Source organism: Oncorhynchus mykiss, chromosome 19, assembly GCF_057628025.1.
Source record: "Oncorhynchus mykiss isolate SJ-2025 chromosome 19, ASM5762802v1, whole genome shotgun sequence".
Classification (NCBI taxonomy): domain Eukaryota; kingdom Metazoa; phylum Chordata; class Actinopteri; order Salmoniformes; family Salmonidae; genus Oncorhynchus; species Oncorhynchus mykiss.
In genome coordinates, this window is record NC_143040.1 from 69,646,750 (window position 1) to 69,666,494 (window position 19,745).

The following is a 19,745-nucleotide window of genomic DNA, read 5'->3' on the forward strand; positions in this document are numbered from 1 at the left end:
TTATCATAATGTTCATTAATTTATTACAACACAGCACTGAACACCTCTTATCATAATGTTAGAACACAGCACTGAACACCTCTTATCATAATGTTCATTAATTTATTACAACAGAGCACTGAACACCTCTTATCATAATGTTCATTAATTTATTACAACACAGCACTGAACACCTCTTATCATAATGTTCATTAATTTATTACAACACAGCACTGAACACCTCTTATCATAATGTCAGAACACAGCACTGAACACCTCTTATCATAATGTTCATTAATTTATTACAACACAGCACTGAACACCTCTTATCATAATGTCAGAACACAGCACTGAACACCTCTTATCATAATGTTAGAAAACAGCACTGAACACCTCTTATCATAATGTTCATTAATTTATTACAACAGAGCACTGAACACCTCTTATCATAATGTTCATTAATTTATTACAACAGAGCACTGAACACCTCTTATCATAATGTTAGAACACAGCACTGAACACCTCTTATCATAATGTTCATTAATTTATTACAACAGAGCACCGAACACCTCTTATCATAATGTTAGAACACAGCACTGAACACCTCTTATCATAATGTTCATTAATTTATTACAACAGAGCACTGAACACCTCTTATCATAATGTCAGAACACAGGACTGAACACCTCTTATCATAATGTCAGAACACAGGACTGAACACCTCTTGCTCTGTGTTAATATGTGTTTTGTAAAATATTTGCTAAAAAACAAATGTGTAGAATATAATCCATCTTCAGTAGTGTGCAGTGTTGAAAGTCTTCATCTCACACATTCTGACTGCATCACATTATGGCATCAGTCCCTCAGCTAAGGCTGTGTGTGTCAGAGATGTGAACAGTGTATCAGAGATGTGAACAGTGTATCAGAGATGTGAACAGTGTATCAGAGATGTGAACAGCGTATCAGAGATGTGAACAGTGTATCAGAGATGTGAACAGTGTATCAGAGATGTGAACAGCGTATCAGAGATGTGAACAGTGTGTCAGGGATGTGAACAATGTATCAGAGATGTGAACAGTGTATCAGAGATGTGAACAGTGTATCAGGGATGTGAACAGTGTATCAGGGATGTGAACAATGTATCAGAGATGTGAACAGCGTATCAGAGATGTGAACAGTGTATCAGAGATGTGAACAGTGTATCAGAGATGTGAACAGTGTATCAGAGATGTGAACAGTGTATCAGAGATGTGAACAGTGTATCAGAGATGTGAACAGTGTTTCAGAGATGTGAACAGTGTTTCAGAGATGTGAACAGCATGTCAGAGATGTGAACAATGTATCAGAGATGTGTGTGTCAGCGTGTCAGAGATGTGTGTGTCAGCGTGTCAGAGATGTGTGTGTCAGTGTGTCAGAGATGTGTGTGTCAGCGTGTCAGAGATGTGTGTGTCAACGTGTCAGAGATGTGTGTGTCAGCGTGTCAGAGATGTGTGTGTCAACGTGTCAGAGATGTGTGTGTCAGCGTGTCAGAGATGTGCGTGTCAGCGTGTCAGAGATGTGTGTGTCAGCATGTCAGAGATGTGTGTGTCAGTGTGTCAGAGATGTGTGTGTCAGCGTGTCAGAGATGTGTGTGTCAGCGTGTCAGAGATGTGTGTGTCAACGTGTCAGAGATGTGTGTGTCAGCGTGTCAGAGATGTGCGTGTCAGCGTGTCAGAGATGTGTGTGTCAGCGTGTCAGAGATGTGTGTGTCAGTGTGTCAGAGATGTGTGTGTCAGCGTGTCAGAGATGTGTGTGTCAGTGTGTCAGAGATGTTTGTGTCAGCGTGTTAGAGATGTGAACAATGTATCATAGTGTGCTGCTCCACAGCCAGAGGGGGCCAGGCCCTTCAACATAGATGTGAACGGAGCATTACACTTTGACCTCCTATTTGCCATGAAAACTTCTGACCCTCTCCTCTCCATGGCAACCGCTGACCCCTTGCTCTCCATGGCAACATTTGACCGTCTCCAGTACATCAGTCGGAACAGAAGCATCCCCCCACCGGCTGCTGCTGTGGTAGCATTGGTTTCCGTGGTGATGACTGGCACGTGGGCAGTGGCATGGCGGGAAGCGTCGGCCGCGGGGTTGCTCCATCTGAGCGTGTGCAGTAGCGAGGCCTTGAGACCGGCGAGGGCCTTACCATATGGGAATAGACGGGCTAGAACCTCCATGACACATCCAATCAGAGAGCGTCTCAGAGCGTCAGAAAACTTAAAGAGAACCTCAGTGTGAAGAGAATGACCGAGAATGACAGGGGGCCTCTGAGAACGTCTCCGAACTGCAGGAAACCTCAGGTAAAGCAGACCAGACCAGACTGCTGTAGAGACACGGGGGCAGAAACAGAGACGGACAGAGAAGCAGGACATCATCTCACTGTTAGACATACAGAACTCTCTGATTTAAGCCTTTCATGTAAAACTTTGTTTTTGAAGCAGGTCTGATACCTATTCTAAAAAGGGGTTCTCAAACCTCTCCTCGGGGAACCCCAGCCGTTCCATGTATTTGATGTATTCCGGAGTTAGCTCACCTGATTCCAATCGCCAACTAATCATCAAGACCTTGACTAGGTGATTCAGGTGAGCTAGTTCAGGGCTACAACATAATTGTAAAACGTCTCGGGGTCCCCGAGGAGAGGTTTGAAAACCGTTATTACAGACTACTGATGCTACTAATCCCATGGCTCAGATACTCTAGATACTGCTGGGTCTCAGGAAGTCACTGTCCTAATCTGATCCGGATTACACAGGCCAATCTCTATCAGATTCTGTAATCCCTGACAGACAGGTCGACGTCACCTCACCTTCACAGAACTGACTCATGTCCACTTGATAAGCACACCTCACCTGCTGTTGCTGAGGTAATGTTAGCTCATTGGGTTTTATAGTAATGTTAGATCACTGGGTTTTAAAGCTATGTTAGATCACTGGGTTTTAAAAGCTATGTTAGATCACTGGGTTTTAAAAGCCCCCCCCCCCCCGGATCTGCACATAGAGGACCCACGCCGAGAGGACCTACATCCAGACCACAACACCACCAGCCACACTCCCACCCAACCAATCAACACCCCCCTCCGAGTCAACCATGCCCACACCCAATTTAGGCCCCCTCAGATAAGACCTATGCCACTCCTGCCCACCCCATGCACCCCATCCCAGCAGAGAGGGCCTCAACATGGAAGTCATACGCCCAGGCCGTGAGCGGGAAAACAGGCCCAAATCCCCACTCTTACACTCGCTCAAGCCAATGGCATGTACCAGATGCTCAGCAGGCTCTGCTCACACTTACTGGCCTGAGGCCAAACCACACGACCGACAACATTGGACACTCTATGGAACACAAAGCCTTCACTATCTCATCCTGGAATATCCCAGGCCTGAGGTCATCTGCCTTTGGCCTAAAGAGCAGGAATCTGGACTTCACCAAAGAAAGAAGAAGATTGGTAATACAGACATTGTCATCCTGCAAGAAACCTGGTATAGAGGAGACGGACCCACTGGTTGCCCTCTAGGTTACAGAGAGCTGGTAGTCCCATCCACCAAACTACCAGGTGTGTGGTATAGAGGAGACAGACCCACTGGTTACCCTCTAGGTTACAGAGAGCTGGTAGTCCCATCTACCTAACTACCAGGTGTGAAACAGGGAAGGGACACAGGGGGTATGGTACTTTGGTATAGAGCAGATCTAACTCACTCCATTCAATTAATCAAAACAGGAACATTTTACATTTGGCTAGAAATTCAAAAGGAAATTATCTTAACAGAGAAAAATGTCCTCCTGTGTGATACCTATTTCCCCCACTAGAATCCCCATACCTTAATGAAGACAGCTTCTCCATCCTGGAGGGGGAAATCAATCATTTCCAGGCCCAGGGACATGTACTAGTCTGTGGCGACCTAAATGCCAGAACCGGGCAAGAACCCGACACTCTCTGCACACAGGGGGACAAACACCTGCCTGCAGGTGACAGCATTCCCTCCCCCATATGCCCCCCTAGGCACAACTATGACAACATCACCAACAAAAACGAGTCACAACTCCTGCAGCTCTGTCGCAAGCTGGGTATGTACATATTTCAATGGTAGGCTTCGAGGGGACTCCTATGGTAGGTACACCTACAGCTCATCTCTTGGCAGTAATACTGTAGACTACTTTATCACTGACCTCAACCCAGAGTCTCTCAGAGCGTTCACAGTCAGCCCACTGACACCCCTATCAGACCACAGCAAAATCACAGTCTACTTGAACAGAGCAATACTCAATCATGAGGCATCAAAGCCAAAGGAACTGAGTAACATTAAGAAATGCTATAGATGGAAGGAATGCAGTTTGGAAACCTACCAAAAAACAATTAGGCAACAACAAATTCAATCTCTTTTAGACAATTTCCTGGGTAAAACGTTCCACTGTAATAGTGAAGGTGTAAACTTGGCAGTAGAACATTTTAACAGTATATTTGACTTCTCAGCTTCCCTATCAAATCTAAAAATCTCAAATATAAAACCGAAGAAAATGAACAACAATGACAAATAGTTTGATGAAGAATGCAAAAATATAGAAAAGAAATTGAGAAACCTGTCCAACCAAAAACATAGAGACCCGGAAAACCTGAGTCTACGCCTTCACTATGGTGAATCACTAAAACAATACAGAAATACAGTACGGAAACAGAAGGAACAGCACGTCAGAAATCAGCTCAATGTAATTGAAGAATCCATAGGCTCTAACCACTTCTGGGAAAATTGGAAGACACTAAACAAACAACAACACGAAGAATTATCTATCCAAAATGGAGATGTATGGGTAAACCACTTCTCCAATCTTTTTGGCTCTATAACAAAGAACTAAGAGCAAAAACATATACATGATCAAATACAGATCTTAGAATCAACTATAAAAGACTACTACAAAATAAAAATCCTCCAACCCAAAAAGGCCTGTGGAGTTGATGGTATCCTCAATGAAATGATCAAATATACAGACAACAAATTATAATTGGCTATACTAAAACTCTTTGACATCATCCTTAGCTCTGGCATCTTCCCCAATATTTGGAACCAAGGACTGATCACCCCAATCCACAAAAGTGGAGACAAATGTGACCCCAATAACTACCATGTGATATGCGTCAACAGCAACCTTGGGAAAGTCCTCTGCATTATCATTAACAGCAGATTCGTACATTTCCTCAGTGAAAACAATGTACAGAGCAAATGTCAAATTGGCTTTTTACCAAATTGCCGTACAACAGACCACGTATTCACCCTGCACACATCTAATTTGCAAACAAACAAATCAAAACAAAGGCAAAGTCTTCTCATGCTTTGTTGACTTCAAAAAAGCCTTCGACTCAATTTGGCATGAAGGTCTGCTATTCAACTGATGGAAAGTGGAGTTGGGGGTAAAACATACGACATTATAAAATCCATGTACACAAACAACAAGTGTGCGGTTAAATTTGGCAAAAAACACACATATTTCTTCACACAGGGTCGTGGGGTTAGACAGGGATGCAGCTTAAGCCCCACCCTTTTCAACATGTACATCAACGAATTGGCGCGGGCACTAGAAAAGTCTGCAGCACCCGGCCTCACCATACTAGAATCTGAAGTCAAATGTCTACTGTTTGCCGATGATCTGGTGCTTCTGTCACCAAACAAGGAGGGCCTACAGCAGCAGCTAGATATTCTGCACAGATTCTGCCAGACCTGGGCCCTGACTGTAAATCTCAGTAAAACCAAAATAATGGTGTTCCAAAAAAGGTCCAGTCGCCAGGACCACAAATACAAATTCCATCTAGACACCGTTGCCCTAGAGCACACAAAAAACTATACATACCTTCACCTAAACATCAGGGCCACAGGTAACTTCCACAAAGCTGTGAACGATCTGAGAGACAAGGCAATAAGGGCATTCTATGATATCAAAAGGAAAATAAAATTCCACATACCAATTAGGATCTGGCTAAAAATACTTGAATCGGGTCCGCTCACCAACCAAGATTTCACAAAATGGGACAAACACCAAATTGAGACTCTGCAAAAATATCCTCCGTGTACGACTTAGAACACCAAATAATGCATGCAGAGCAGAAATCGGTCAATACCCGCTAATTATCCAAATCCAGAAAAGAGCTGTTAAACTCTACAACCACCTAAAAGGAAGCGATTCCCAAACCTTCCATAACAAAGCCATCACCTACAGAGAGATGAACCTGGGGAAGAGTCCCCTAAGCAAACTGGTCCTGGGGCTCTGTTCACAAACACATACACACCCCACAGAGCCCCATGACAGCAGCACAATTAGAACCAAACAAATCATTATAAAACAAAAAGATAATTACTTGGAAAAAATTTACAAAAAAACACAGCAAACTAGAATGCTATTTGGCCCTTAACATAGAGTACACAGTGGCAGAATACCTGACCACTGTGACTGACCCAAACTTAAGGAAAGCTTTGACTATGTACAGACTTAGTGAGCATAGCCTTGCTATTGAGAAAGGTCGCCGTAGGCAGACATGGCTCTCAAGCTATGTGCACACTGTCCACAAAATGAGGTGGAAACTGAGCTGAACTTCCTGAACCTCCTGTCCAATGTATGACCATATTAGAGACACATATTTCCCTCAGATTACACAGATCCAAAGATTTTGAAAACAAACCCAATTTTGATAAACTCCCATATCTACTGCGTGAAATTCCACAGTGTGCCATCACAGCAGCAAGATTTGTGACCTGTTGCCACAAGAAAAGGGCAACCAGTGAAGAACAAACACCATTGTAAATACAACCCATATTTATGCTTATTTATTTTCCCTTTTGTCCATTAACCATTTATACATCGTTACAACACTGTATATATACATAAGATGACATTTGTAATGTCTTCATTCTTTTGAAACTTCTGTATGTGTAATGTTAATTTTTATTGTTTATTTCACTTTTGTATATTATCTACCTCACTTGCTTTGGCAATGTTAACACATGTTTCCCATGCCAATAAAGCCCCTTGAATTGAATGGAATTGAAATGAGAGAGGTAGACAGAGAGACAGAGAAATGAGAGAGGTAGGCAGAGAGACAGAGAAATGAGAGGTAGACAGAGAGACAGAGAAATGAGAGAGGTAGACAGAGAGACAGAGAAATGAGAGGTAGACAGAGAGACAGAGAGATGAGAGAGGTAGACAGAGAGACAGAGAAATGAGAGAGGTAGACCGAGAGACAGAGAGAGGTAGACAGAGAGACAGAGAAATGAGAGAGGTAGACAGAGAGACAGAGAGATGAGAGAGGTAGACAGAGAGACAGATAAATTAGAGAGGTAGACAGAGAGACAGAGAGATAAGAGAGGTAGACAGAGAGACAGAGAGATGAGAGAGGTACACAGAGAGAGAGAGAAATGAGAGAGGTAGACAGAGAAATGAGAGAGGGAGACAGAGACAGAGAAATGAAAGAGGTAGACAGAGAGACAGAGAAATGAGAGAGGTAGACAGAGACAGAGAAATGAGAGAGGTAGACAGAGAGACATAGAAATGAGAGAGGTAGACAGAGAGACAGAGAGATTGAGATAATGATGACTCACCTCTTAAAGAGTTGCATGAAGCTGTGTAGAGAAAACACACAACTCAGTGATGCCCCTCTGAACACCGGTGACTCCCCAAAGACAGTGAGTGTCCCAGACAAGTGTGTCTCTCCTCTCTCTTACTCCCACAGTCATTTATGTCTGTCCTCTGCAGACTGGAACAGTCTATACAGTGGGTATATTAAGACAGTCTTAATTAATTAATTGTTTAAAGCCTTACACTCAGAGGTCCTATTGGGATTAAGGAGTTTCAGCAGCAGGCATTGTGTGTGTGCGTGTGTGCGTGTGTGCGTGTGTGTGTGTGTGTGTGTGTGTGGGTGAGTGTGCGCGTGTGTGTGTGTGTGTGTGTGCGCGCGTGTGTGTGTGTGTGTGTGTGTGTGTGTGTGTGTGTGTGTGTGTGTGTGTGTGTGTGTGTGTGTGTGTGTGTGTGTGTGTGTGTGTGTGTGTGTGTGTGTGTGTGTGTGTGTGTGTGTGTGTGTGTGTGTGTGTGTGTAAATCATACAGGGATCTGTAATTATGTACTATAATAATTTTTTTATTCATTTAAAAAAAAAATCACAGTCCCGGGCCAACATTCAGCCTTCACCTATCCCTCTCCCTCTCCCTCTCCCTCTATCCCTCTATCCCTCTATCCCTCTAGATATGTCATATATTCCATAGAAACTCAGTCTCTCCACATTCCACCCCTGACCCCTGACCTCACCAGTGATAACGCTGATATACAGTGGGCCCAATTTTATTCACAGTTTTCAAATAAATAGACTAGAAAAACACAAACAAGCCCTCTAATGAAATCACGTGTCAGAAAATGTACAACGTCCAGGTGTTAAGGTACAATAATATACAGGAGACAGAAGTTACTTTATAGTGAAAGGAGAACTCTGCAATGTAAAGCATGTACTTAAAACATTCTATATATATCTTAAAGTCAAATAAAAAATGAATAGAGGATTTAAAGAGGATTAAGTATCAAATAAAACAAATATAAATCACTTCAGCAGATTCCATTCCTCCAATTTCTGGACCAATCACAATCATGATAACAATAGGCCAATCACAATCATGATAACAATAGACCAATCACAATCATGATAACAATAGACCAATCACAATCATGATAACAATAGGCCAATCACAATCATGATAACAATAGGCCAATCACAATCATGATAACAATAGGCCAATCACAATCATGATAACAATAGGCCAATCACAATCATGATAACAATAGGCCAATCACAATCATGATAACAATAGGCCAATCACAATCATGATAACAATAGACCAATCACAATCATGATAACAATAGACCAATCACAATCATGATAACAATAGACCAATCACAATCATGATAACAATAGGCCAATCACAATCATGATAACAATAGGCCAATCACAATCATGATAACAATAGGCCAATCACAATCATGATAACACTAGGCCAATCACAATCATGATAACACTAGGCCAATCACAATCATGATAACAATAGACCAATCACAATCATGATAACAATAGGCCAATCATAATCATGATAACAATAGGCCAATCACAATCATGATAACAAAATGCCAATCACAATCAAGGATACATTCTCAGACATGTCCCCCTGCTGCCGATTCACTGGGAGTGACATGTTGTCTTTGGTAACTGAAACCTCAGAATACATTTCTAATATACAGTTTAACATGAATCTCAAACTGTATACCGCTACATACTAAAACTAGACAGAGGACTGAAGCAACACATCAGAAAACAACCACATTTACACTGTCCTGTCATCTATTAACCGAGACAAGCATCCTATAACAAAAGCCAGTCTGGAGAACAGTATGTTTCAGTTGACTTGACGTCCAATCAGTTTCCCCCATGTGCAGGACACAGATAAAGTCCCTTGGCCCCAGACGGGAGCTTCTGTCCTGGGTATGAGCAGGACAGTGAGTCCCCTGTCTGGTGCTCTCTCCGTTGCCCTCCAGGGAGAGAGAAATGGGGAGGGAGAACAGGGCCTCGTGTCTCTCCATAGTCCTGCTGTCCTGCCAATCAAGGCTGCCATTGGTAGCCTCAGTCTATCCGTCAGAAAGCTTGACCAATCCAAAAGTCTTGTGTGAATCGTGGGCCAATTCGATGGTCTCGACCAACCCCTCACTCTCCAGTGATTCGCCATCCCCCTCCCCGTCTTGTTCCTGGATGGCAGTCATTGGACTGCTAGGTAGTTGGCTGCGAGCAGCAAAACGTCGGCTGGCTGAGCAAGGGGGAGTGGGGGAGGGTCGCCAACCCCAGAGAGAGGGGTAGGATGGGGAGGATGAGAAGGGGAGAGGGAACAGACGCTCAGTGATTGCCCACTCTTCCTTCCTTCTGTGTCTCTGTCTGTACTGAGTCTGGGGTACTTCTAGAGATGGGAGCTGGACTTGGACTGTGTGCGTGTGTGGAGAGGGATGAGGTGTGTGGGTGTGTGACTTCACTCCCAACTGCAGGTGTGTGTCTGATTGGCTCTGTCTATGTGGTGGCGGACTCTGGTGTTTTTGGGCGGTACTGCGGAGTCTCTCAGCTGCAGACATGCAGACATGCGACTTCCCACCTCTAGAGGTCGCAGAGGGGTGGGGCTAGGGCCGTTGGAGGAGAGGAGGAGGAAGAGGAGGAGAATGAGAAGACACTGCATTGCTCCCCCTCAGAGTTCCTGCGACCCAGAATGTTCCTCTTAGACCCGAGAGCGAGAGCGAGAGAGAGAGAGAGAGAGAGAGAAAAATAAGTTAACATGATATTGTTAATTATAGTCCCAATACCACCTAAACGGTGAATCACCAAATCAGCTAACCGCCAAATCAATGAACCACCGAATCGGTGAATCAGTGAACCACTGAATCAGACTAATGACAGAATGCATTTGCCACTTCATGTATGTAGCTTAAACGTGTTATATCTATTAATAACAATATATTTACCAATAGGAGTGGACTAAAACAGATTTCTTCTATATCGATAAACAAACCAAATAATGGCATTAACGAAAAAGAACAATACATTTTTTAATATATTTTTTAAATATTTACCAACATCATCTACATTTGCAGGATAACTTCTCCATTTCTGCATTTCTGTGTTTCTGTTTTCAGCTATTTCAGCATCAATAAAGACATTGTCTCTCAACTGCCTGGACTATCCACTAGTGACATGCACATGCAATTGCATTGAACCTAACCTAGTTATAACATCATGTTTCACTACAGAGGGACTAGTTATAACATCATGTTTCACTACAGAGGGACTAGTTATAACATCATGTTTCACTACAGAGGGACTAGTTATATCATCATGTTTCACTAGAGAGGGACTAGTTATAACATCATGTTTCACTAGAGAGGGACTAGTTATAACACCATGTTTCACTACAGAGGGACTAGTTATAACATCATGTTTCACTACAGAGGGATTAGTTATAACATCATGTTTCACTACAGATACAGAGGGACTAGTTATAACATCATGTTTCACTACAGAGGGACTAGTTATAACATCATGTTTCACTACAGATACAGAGGGACTAGTTATAACATCATGTTTCACCACAGAGGGACTAGTTATAACACCATGTTTCACTACAGATACAGAGGGACTAGTTATAACATCATGTTTCACTACAGCGGGACTAGTTATAACATCATGTTTCACCACAGAGGGACTAGTTATAACATCATGTTTCACTACAGAGGGACTAGTTATAACACCATGTTACACTACAGAGGGACTAGTTATAACATCATGTTTCACCACAGAGGGACTAGTTATATCATCATGTTTCACTACAGAGGGACTAGTTATAACATCATGTTACACTACAGAGGGACTAGTTATAACAGCATGTTTCACTACAGAGGGACTAGTTATAACATCATGTTTCACCACAGAGGGACTAGTTATAACATCATGTTTCACTAGAGAGGGACTAGTTATAACATCATGTTTCACTACAGAGGGACTAGTTATAACATCATGTTTCACTACAGATACAGAGGGACTAGTTATTACATCATGTTTCACTACAGACACAGAGGGACTAGTTATAACATCATGTTTCACTACAGAGGGACTAGTTATAACATCATGTTTCACCACAGATACAGAGGGACTAGTTATTACATCATGTTTCACTACAGACACAGAGGGACTAGTTATAACATCATGTTTCACTACAGAGGGACTAGTTATAACATCATGTTTCACTACAGAGGGACTAGTTATAACATCATGTTTCACTACAGAGGGATTAGTTATAACATCATGTTTCACTACAGATACAGAGGGACTAGTTATAACAGCATGTTTCACTACAGAGGGACTAGTTATAACATCATGTTTCACTACAGATACAGAGGGACTAGTTATAACATCATGTTTCACCACAGAGGGACTAGTTATAACAGCATGTTTCACTACAGATACAGAGGGACTAGTTATTACATCATGTTTCACTACAGAGGGACTAGTTATAACATCATGTTTCACTAGAGAGGGACTAGTTATAACATCATGTTTCACTACAGAGGGACTAGTTATAACATCATGTTTCACTACAGATACAGAGGGACTAGTTATTACATCATGTTTCACTACAGAGGGACTAGTTATAACATCATGTTTCACCACAGAGGGACTAGTTATAACAGCATGTTTCACTACAGATACAGAGGGACTAGTTATTACATCATGTTTCACTACAGAGGGACTAGTTATAACATCATGTTTCACTAGAGAGGGACTAGTTATAACATCATGTTTCACTACAGAGGGACTAGTTATAACATCATGTTTCACTACAGATACAGAGGGACTAGTTATTACATCATGTTTCACTACAGAGGGATTAGTTATAACAGCATGTTTCACTACAGATACAGAGGGACTAGTTATTACATCATATTTCACTACAGAGGGACTAGTTATAACATCATGTTTCACCACAGAGGGACTAGTTATAACATCATGTTTCACTACAGAGGGACTAGTTATAACATCATGTTTCACTACAGAGGGACTAGTTATAACATCATGTTTCACTACAGAGGGACTAGTTATAACATCATGTTTCACTACAGAGGGACTAGTTATAACATCATGTTTCACTACAGAGGGACTAGTTATAACAGCATGTTTCACTACAGAGGGACTAGTTATAACATCATGTTTCACCACAGAGGGACTAGTTATAACATCATGTTTCACTAGAGAGGGACTAGTTATAACATCATGTTTCACTACAGAGGGACTAGTTATAACATCATGTTTCACTACAGATACAGAGGGACTAGTTATTACATCATGTTTCACTACAGACACAGAGGGACTAGTTATAACATCATGTTTCACTACAGAGGGACTAGTTATAACATCATGTTTCACTACAGATACAGAGGGACTAGTTATTACATCATGTTTCACTACAGACACAGAGGGACTAGTTATAACATCATGTTTCACTACAGAGGGACTAGTTATAACATCATGTTTCACTACAGATACAGAGGGACTAGTTATAACATCATGTTTCACCACAGAGGGACTAGTTATAACATCATGTTTCACTAGAGAGGGACTAGTTATAACATCATGTTTCACTACAGAGGGACTAGTTATAACATCATGTTTCACTACAGATACAGAGGGACTAGTTATTACATCATGTTTCACTACAGAGGGACTAGTTATAACATCATGTTTCACTACAGAGGGACTAGTTATAACAGCATGTTTCACTACAGATACAGAGGGACTAGTTATAACAGCATGTTTCACTACAGAGGGACTAGTTATAACATCATGTTTCACTAGAGAGGGACTAGTTATAACATCATGTTTCACTACAGAGGGACTAGTTATAACATCATGTTTCACTACAGAGGGACTAGTTATAATAGCATGTTTCACTACAGAGGGACTAGTTATAACATCATGTTTCACTAGAGAGGGACTAGTTATAACATCATGTTACACTACAGAGGGACTAGTTATAACATCATGTTTCACTACAGAGGGACTAGTTATAACATCATGTTTCACTACAGAGGGACTAGTTATAACAGCATGTTTCACTACAGAGGGACTAGTTATAACATCATGTTACACTACAGAGGGACTAGTTATAACAGCATGTTTCACTACAGAGGGACTAGTTATAACATCATGTTACACTACAGAGGGACTAGTTATAACAGCATGTTTCACTACAGATACAGAGGGACTAGTTATAACATCATGTTTCACTACAGAGGGACTAGTTATAACATCATGTTACACTACAGAGGGACTAGTTATAACAGCATGTTTCACTACAGAGGGACTAGTTATAACATCATGTTACACTACAGAGGGACTAGTTATAACAGCATGTTTCACTACAGAGGGACTAGTTATAACATCATGTTACACTACAGAGGGACTAGTTATAACAGCATGTTTCACTACAGATACAGAGGGACTAGTTATAACATCATGTTTCAATACAGAGGGACTAGTTATAACATCATGTTACACTACAGAGGGACTAGTTATAACATCATGTTTCACTACAGATACAGAGGGACTAGTTATAACAGCATGTTTCACTACAGAGGGACTAGTTATAACATCATGTTTCACTACAGAGGGACTAGTTATAACATCATGTTTCACTACAGATACAGAGGGACTAGTTATAACATCATGTTTCACTACAGAGAGACTAGTTATAACATCATGTTTCACTACAGACACAGAGGGACTAGTTATAACACCATGTTTCACTACAGATACAGAGGGACTAGTTATAACACCATGTTTCACTACAGAGGGACTAGTTATAACACCATGTTTCACTACAGAGGGACTAGTTATAACATCATGTTTCACCACAGAGGGACTAGTTATAACATCATGTTTCACTACAGAGGGACTAGTTATAACACCATGTTTCACTACAGAGGGACTAGTTATAACATCATGTTTCACTACAGAGGGACTAGTTATAACATCATGTTTCACTACAGAGGGACTAGTTATAACAGCATGTTTCACTACAGAGGGATTAGTTATAACATCATTTTTCACTACAGAGGGACTAGTTATAACATCATGTTTCACTACAGAGGGACTAGTTATAACATCATGTTTCACTACAGAGGGACTAGTTATAACAGCATGTTACACTAAAGAGGGACTAGTTATAACATCATGTTTCACTACAGAGGGACTAGTTATAACATCATGTTTCACTACAGAGGGACTAGTTATAACAGCATGTTACACTAAAGAGGGACTAGTTATAACATCATGTTTCACTACAGAGGGACTAGTTATAACAGCATGTTTCACTACAGAGGGACTAGTTATAACATCATGTTTCACTACAGAGGGACTAGTTATAACATCATGTTACAATACAGAGGGATTAGTTATAACATCATGTTTCACTACAGAGGGACTAGTTATAACATCATGTTTCACTACAGAGGGACTAGTTATAACATCATGTTACACTACAGAGGGATTAGTTATAACATCATGTTTCACTACAGAGGGACTAGTTATAACATCATGTTTCACTACAGAGGGACTAGTTATAACATCATGTTACACTACAGAGGGACTAGTTATAACATCATGTTTCACTACAGAGGGACTAGTTATAACATCATGTTACACTACAGAGGGACTAGTTATAACATCATGTTTCACTACAGAGGGATTAGTTATAACATCATGTTTCACTACAGAGGGACTAGTTATAACATCATGTTTCACTACAGAGGGACTAGTTATAACATCATGTTTCACTACAGAGGGACTAGTTATAACATCATGTTTCACTACAGATACAGAGGGACTAGTTATTACATCATGTTTCACTACAGACACAGAGGGACTAGTTATAACATCATGTTTCACTACAGAGGGACTAGTTATAACATCATGTTTCACTACAGATACAGAGGGACTAGTTATTACATCATGTTTCACTACAGACACAGAGGGACTAGTTATAACATCATGTTTCACTACAGAGGGACTAGTTATAACATCATGTTTCACTACAGATACAGAGGGACTAGTTATAACATCATGTTTCACCACAGAGGGACTAGTTATAACATCATGTTTCACTAGAGAGGGACTAGTTATAACATCATGTTTCACTACAGAGGGACTAGTTATAACATCATGTTTCACTACAGATACAGAGGGACTAGTTATTACATCATGTTTCACTACAGAGGGACTAGTTATAACATCATGTTTCACTACAGAGGGACTAGTTATAACAGCATGTTTCACTACAGATACAGAGGGACTAGTTATAACAGCATGTTTCACTACAGAGGGACTAGTTATAACATCATGTTTCACTAGAGAGGGACTAGTTATAACATCATGTTTCACTACAGAGGGACTAGTTATAACATCATGTTTCACTACAGAGGGACTAGTTATAATAGCATGTTTCACTACAGAGGGACTAGTTATAACATCATGTTTCACTAGAGAGGGACTAGTTATAACATCATGTTACACTACAGAGGGACTAGTTATAACATCATGTTTCACTACAGAGGGACTAGTTATAACATCATGTTTCACTACAGAGGGACTAGTTATAACAGCATGTTTCACTACAGAGGGACTAGTTATAACATCATGTTACACTACAGAGGGACTAGTTATAACAGCATGTTTCACTACAGAGGGACTAGTTATAACATCATGTTACACTACAGAGGGACTAGTTATAACAGCATGTTTCACTACAGATACAGAGGGACTAGTTATAACATCATGTTTCACTACAGAGGGACTAGTTATAACATCATGTTACACTACAGAGGGACTAGTTATAACAGCATGTTTCACTACAGAGGGACTAGTTATAACATCATGTTACACTACAGAGGGACTAGTTATAACAGCATGTTTCACTACAGAGGGACTAGTTATAACATCATGTTACACTACAGAGGGACTAGTTATAACAGCATGTTTCACTACAGATACAGAGGGACTAGTTATAACATCATGTTTCAATACAGAGGGACTAGTTATAACATCATGTTACACTACAGAGGGACTAGTTATAACATCATGTTTCACTACAGATACAGAGGGACTAGTTATAACAGCATGTTTCACTACAGAGGGACTAGTTATAACATCATGTTTCACTACAGAGGGACTAGTTATAACATCATGTTTCACTACAGATACAGAGGGACTAGTTATAACATCATGTTTCACTACAGAGAGACTAGTTATAACATCATGTTTCACTACAGACACAGAGGGACTAGTTATAACACCATGTTTCACTACAGATACAGAGGGACTAGTTATAACACCATGTTTCACTACAGAGGGACTAGTTATAACACCATGTTTCACTACAGAGTGACTAGTTATAACATCATGTTTCACCACAGAGGGACTAGTTATAACATCATGTTTCACTACAGAGGGACTAGTTATAACACCATGTTTCACTACAGAGGGACTAGTTATAACATCATGTTTCACTACAGAGGGACTAGTTATAACATCATGTTTCACTACAGAGGGACTAGTTATAACAGCATGTTTCACTACAGAGGGATTAGTTATAACATCATTTTTCACTACAGAGGGACTAGTTATAACATCATGTTTCACTACAGAGGGACTAGTTATAACATCATGTTTCACTACAGAGGGACTAGTTATAACAGCATGTTACACTAAAGAGGGACTAGTTATAACATCATGTTTCACTACAGAGGGACTAGTTATAACATCATGTTTCACTACAGAGGGACTAGTTATAACAGCATGTTACACTAAAGAGGGACTAGTTATAACATCATGTTTCACTACAGAGGGACTAGTTATAACAGCATGTTTCACTACAGAGGGACTAGTTATAACATCATGTTTCACTACAGAGGGACTAGTTATAACATCATGTTACAATACAGAGGGATTAGTTATAACATCATGTTTCACTACAGAGGGACTAGTTATAACATCATGTTTCACTACAGAGGGACTAGTTATAACATCATGTTACACTACAGAGGGATTAGTTATAACATCATGTTTCACTACAGAGGGACTAGTTATAACATCATGTTTCACTACAGAGGGACTAGTTATAACATCATGTTACACTACAGAGGGACTAGTTATAACATCATGTTTCACTACAGAGGGACTAGTTATAACATCATGTTACACTACAGAGGGACTAGTTATAACATCATGTTTCACTACAGAGGGATTAGTTATAACATCATGTTTCACTACAGAGGGACTAGTTATAACATCATGTTTCACTACAGAGGGACTAGTTATAACATCATGTTTCACTACAGAGGGACTAGTTATAACATCATGTTTCACTACAGATACAGAGGGACTAGTTATTACATCATGTTTCACTACAGAGGGACTAGTTATAACATCATGTTACACTACAGAGGGACTAGTTATAACATCATGTTTCACTACAGAGGGACTAGTTATAACAGCATGTTTCACTACAGATACAGAGGGACTAGTTATAACAGCATGTTTCACTACAGAGGGACTAGTTATAACATCATGTTACACTACAGAGGGACTAGTTATAACATCATGTTTCACTACAGATACAGAGGGACTAGTTATAACATCATGTTTCACTACAGAGGGACTAGTTATAACACCATGTTTCACTACAGAGGGACTAGTTGTAACATCATGTTTCACTACAGAGGGACTAGTTATAACAGCATGTTTCACTACAGATATAGAGGGACTAGTTATAACAGCATGTTTCACTACAGATACAGAGGGACTAGTTATAACACCATGTTTCACTACAGAGGGACTAGTTATAACACCATGTTTCACTACAGAGGGACTAGTTATAACAGCATGTTTCACTACAGATACAGAGGGACTAGTTATAACATCATGTTACACTACAGAGGGACTAGTTATAACATCACGTTACACTACAGAGGGACTAGTTATAACACCATGTTTCACTACAGAGGGACTAGTTATAACATCATGTTACACTACAGAGGGACTAGTTATAACAGCATGTTTCACTACAGACACAGAGGGACTAGTTATAACATCATGTTTCACTACAGAGGGACTAGTTATAACATCATGTTTCACTACAGACACAGAGGGACTAGTTGTAACATCATGTTTCACTACAGAGGGACTAGTTATAACACCATGTTTCACTACAGAGGGACTAGTTGTAACATCATGTTTCACTACAGAGGGACTAGTTATAACAGCATGTTTCACTACAGATACAGAGGGACTAGTTATAACAGCATGTTTCACTACAGATACAGAGGGACTAGTTATAACACCATGTTTCACTACAGAGGGACTAGTTATAACACCATGTTTCACTACAGAGGGACTAGTTATAACAGCATGTTTCACTACAGATACAGAGGGACTAGTTATAACATCATGTTACACTACAGAGGGACTAGATATAACATCACGTTACACTACAGAGGGACTAGTTATAACACCATGTTTCACTACAGAGGGACTAGTTATAACATCATGTTACACTACAGAGGGACTAGTTATAACAGCATGTTTCACTACAGACACAGAGGGACTAGTTATAACATCATGTTTCACTACAGAGGGACTAGTTATAACATCATGTTTCACTACAGACACAGAGGGACTAGTTATAACATCATGTTTCACTACAGAGGGAGTAGTTATAACACCATGTTTCACTACAGAGGGACTAGTTATAACATCATGTTTCACTACAGAGGGACTAGTTATAACATCATGTTTCACTACAGAGGGACTAGTTATAACAGCATGTTTCACTACAGAGGGATTAGTTATAACATCATTTTTCACTACAGAGGGACTAGTTATAACATCATGTTTCACTACAGAGGGACTAGTTATAACATCATGTTTCACTACAGAGGGACTAGTTATAACAGCATGTTACACTAAAGAGGGACTAGTTATAACATCATGTTTCACTACAGAGGGACTAGTTTTAACATCATGTTTCACTACAGAGGGACTAGTTATAACAGCATGTTACACTAAAGAGGGACTAGTTATAACATCATGTTTCACTACAGAGGGACTAGTTATAACAGCATGTTTC

General features: G+C 40.4%; 1 protein-coding gene and 1 long non-coding RNA gene across 2 annotated transcripts in view; both read right to left on the reverse strand.

The window, feature by feature from the left end:
- Positions 1 to 6: 6 nt before the first annotated feature.
- LOC149975309 (uncharacterized) lies at positions 7 to 7,738 on the reverse strand. The gene is made up of 2 exons (XR_016488694.1): positions 7,596 to 7,738; positions 7 to 2,335 (listed from the first exon to the last, which is right to left on the reverse strand). It is a non-coding gene; the product is annotated as an uncharacterized LOC149975309 (long non-coding RNA).
- A 1,212-nt stretch (positions 7,739 to 8,950) lies between these two features.
- The window catches only part of LOC149975310 (uncharacterized), a 50,959-nt gene continuing 40,164 nt past the window's right edge, over positions 8,951 to 19,745 (reverse strand). Inside the window, exon 10 of the mRNA XM_090209739.1 lies at positions 8,951 to 10,291. The gene's annotated coding sequence lies outside the window, so the exon portion shown is untranslated. The remainder of the gene's footprint in view (positions 10,292 to 19,745) is intronic.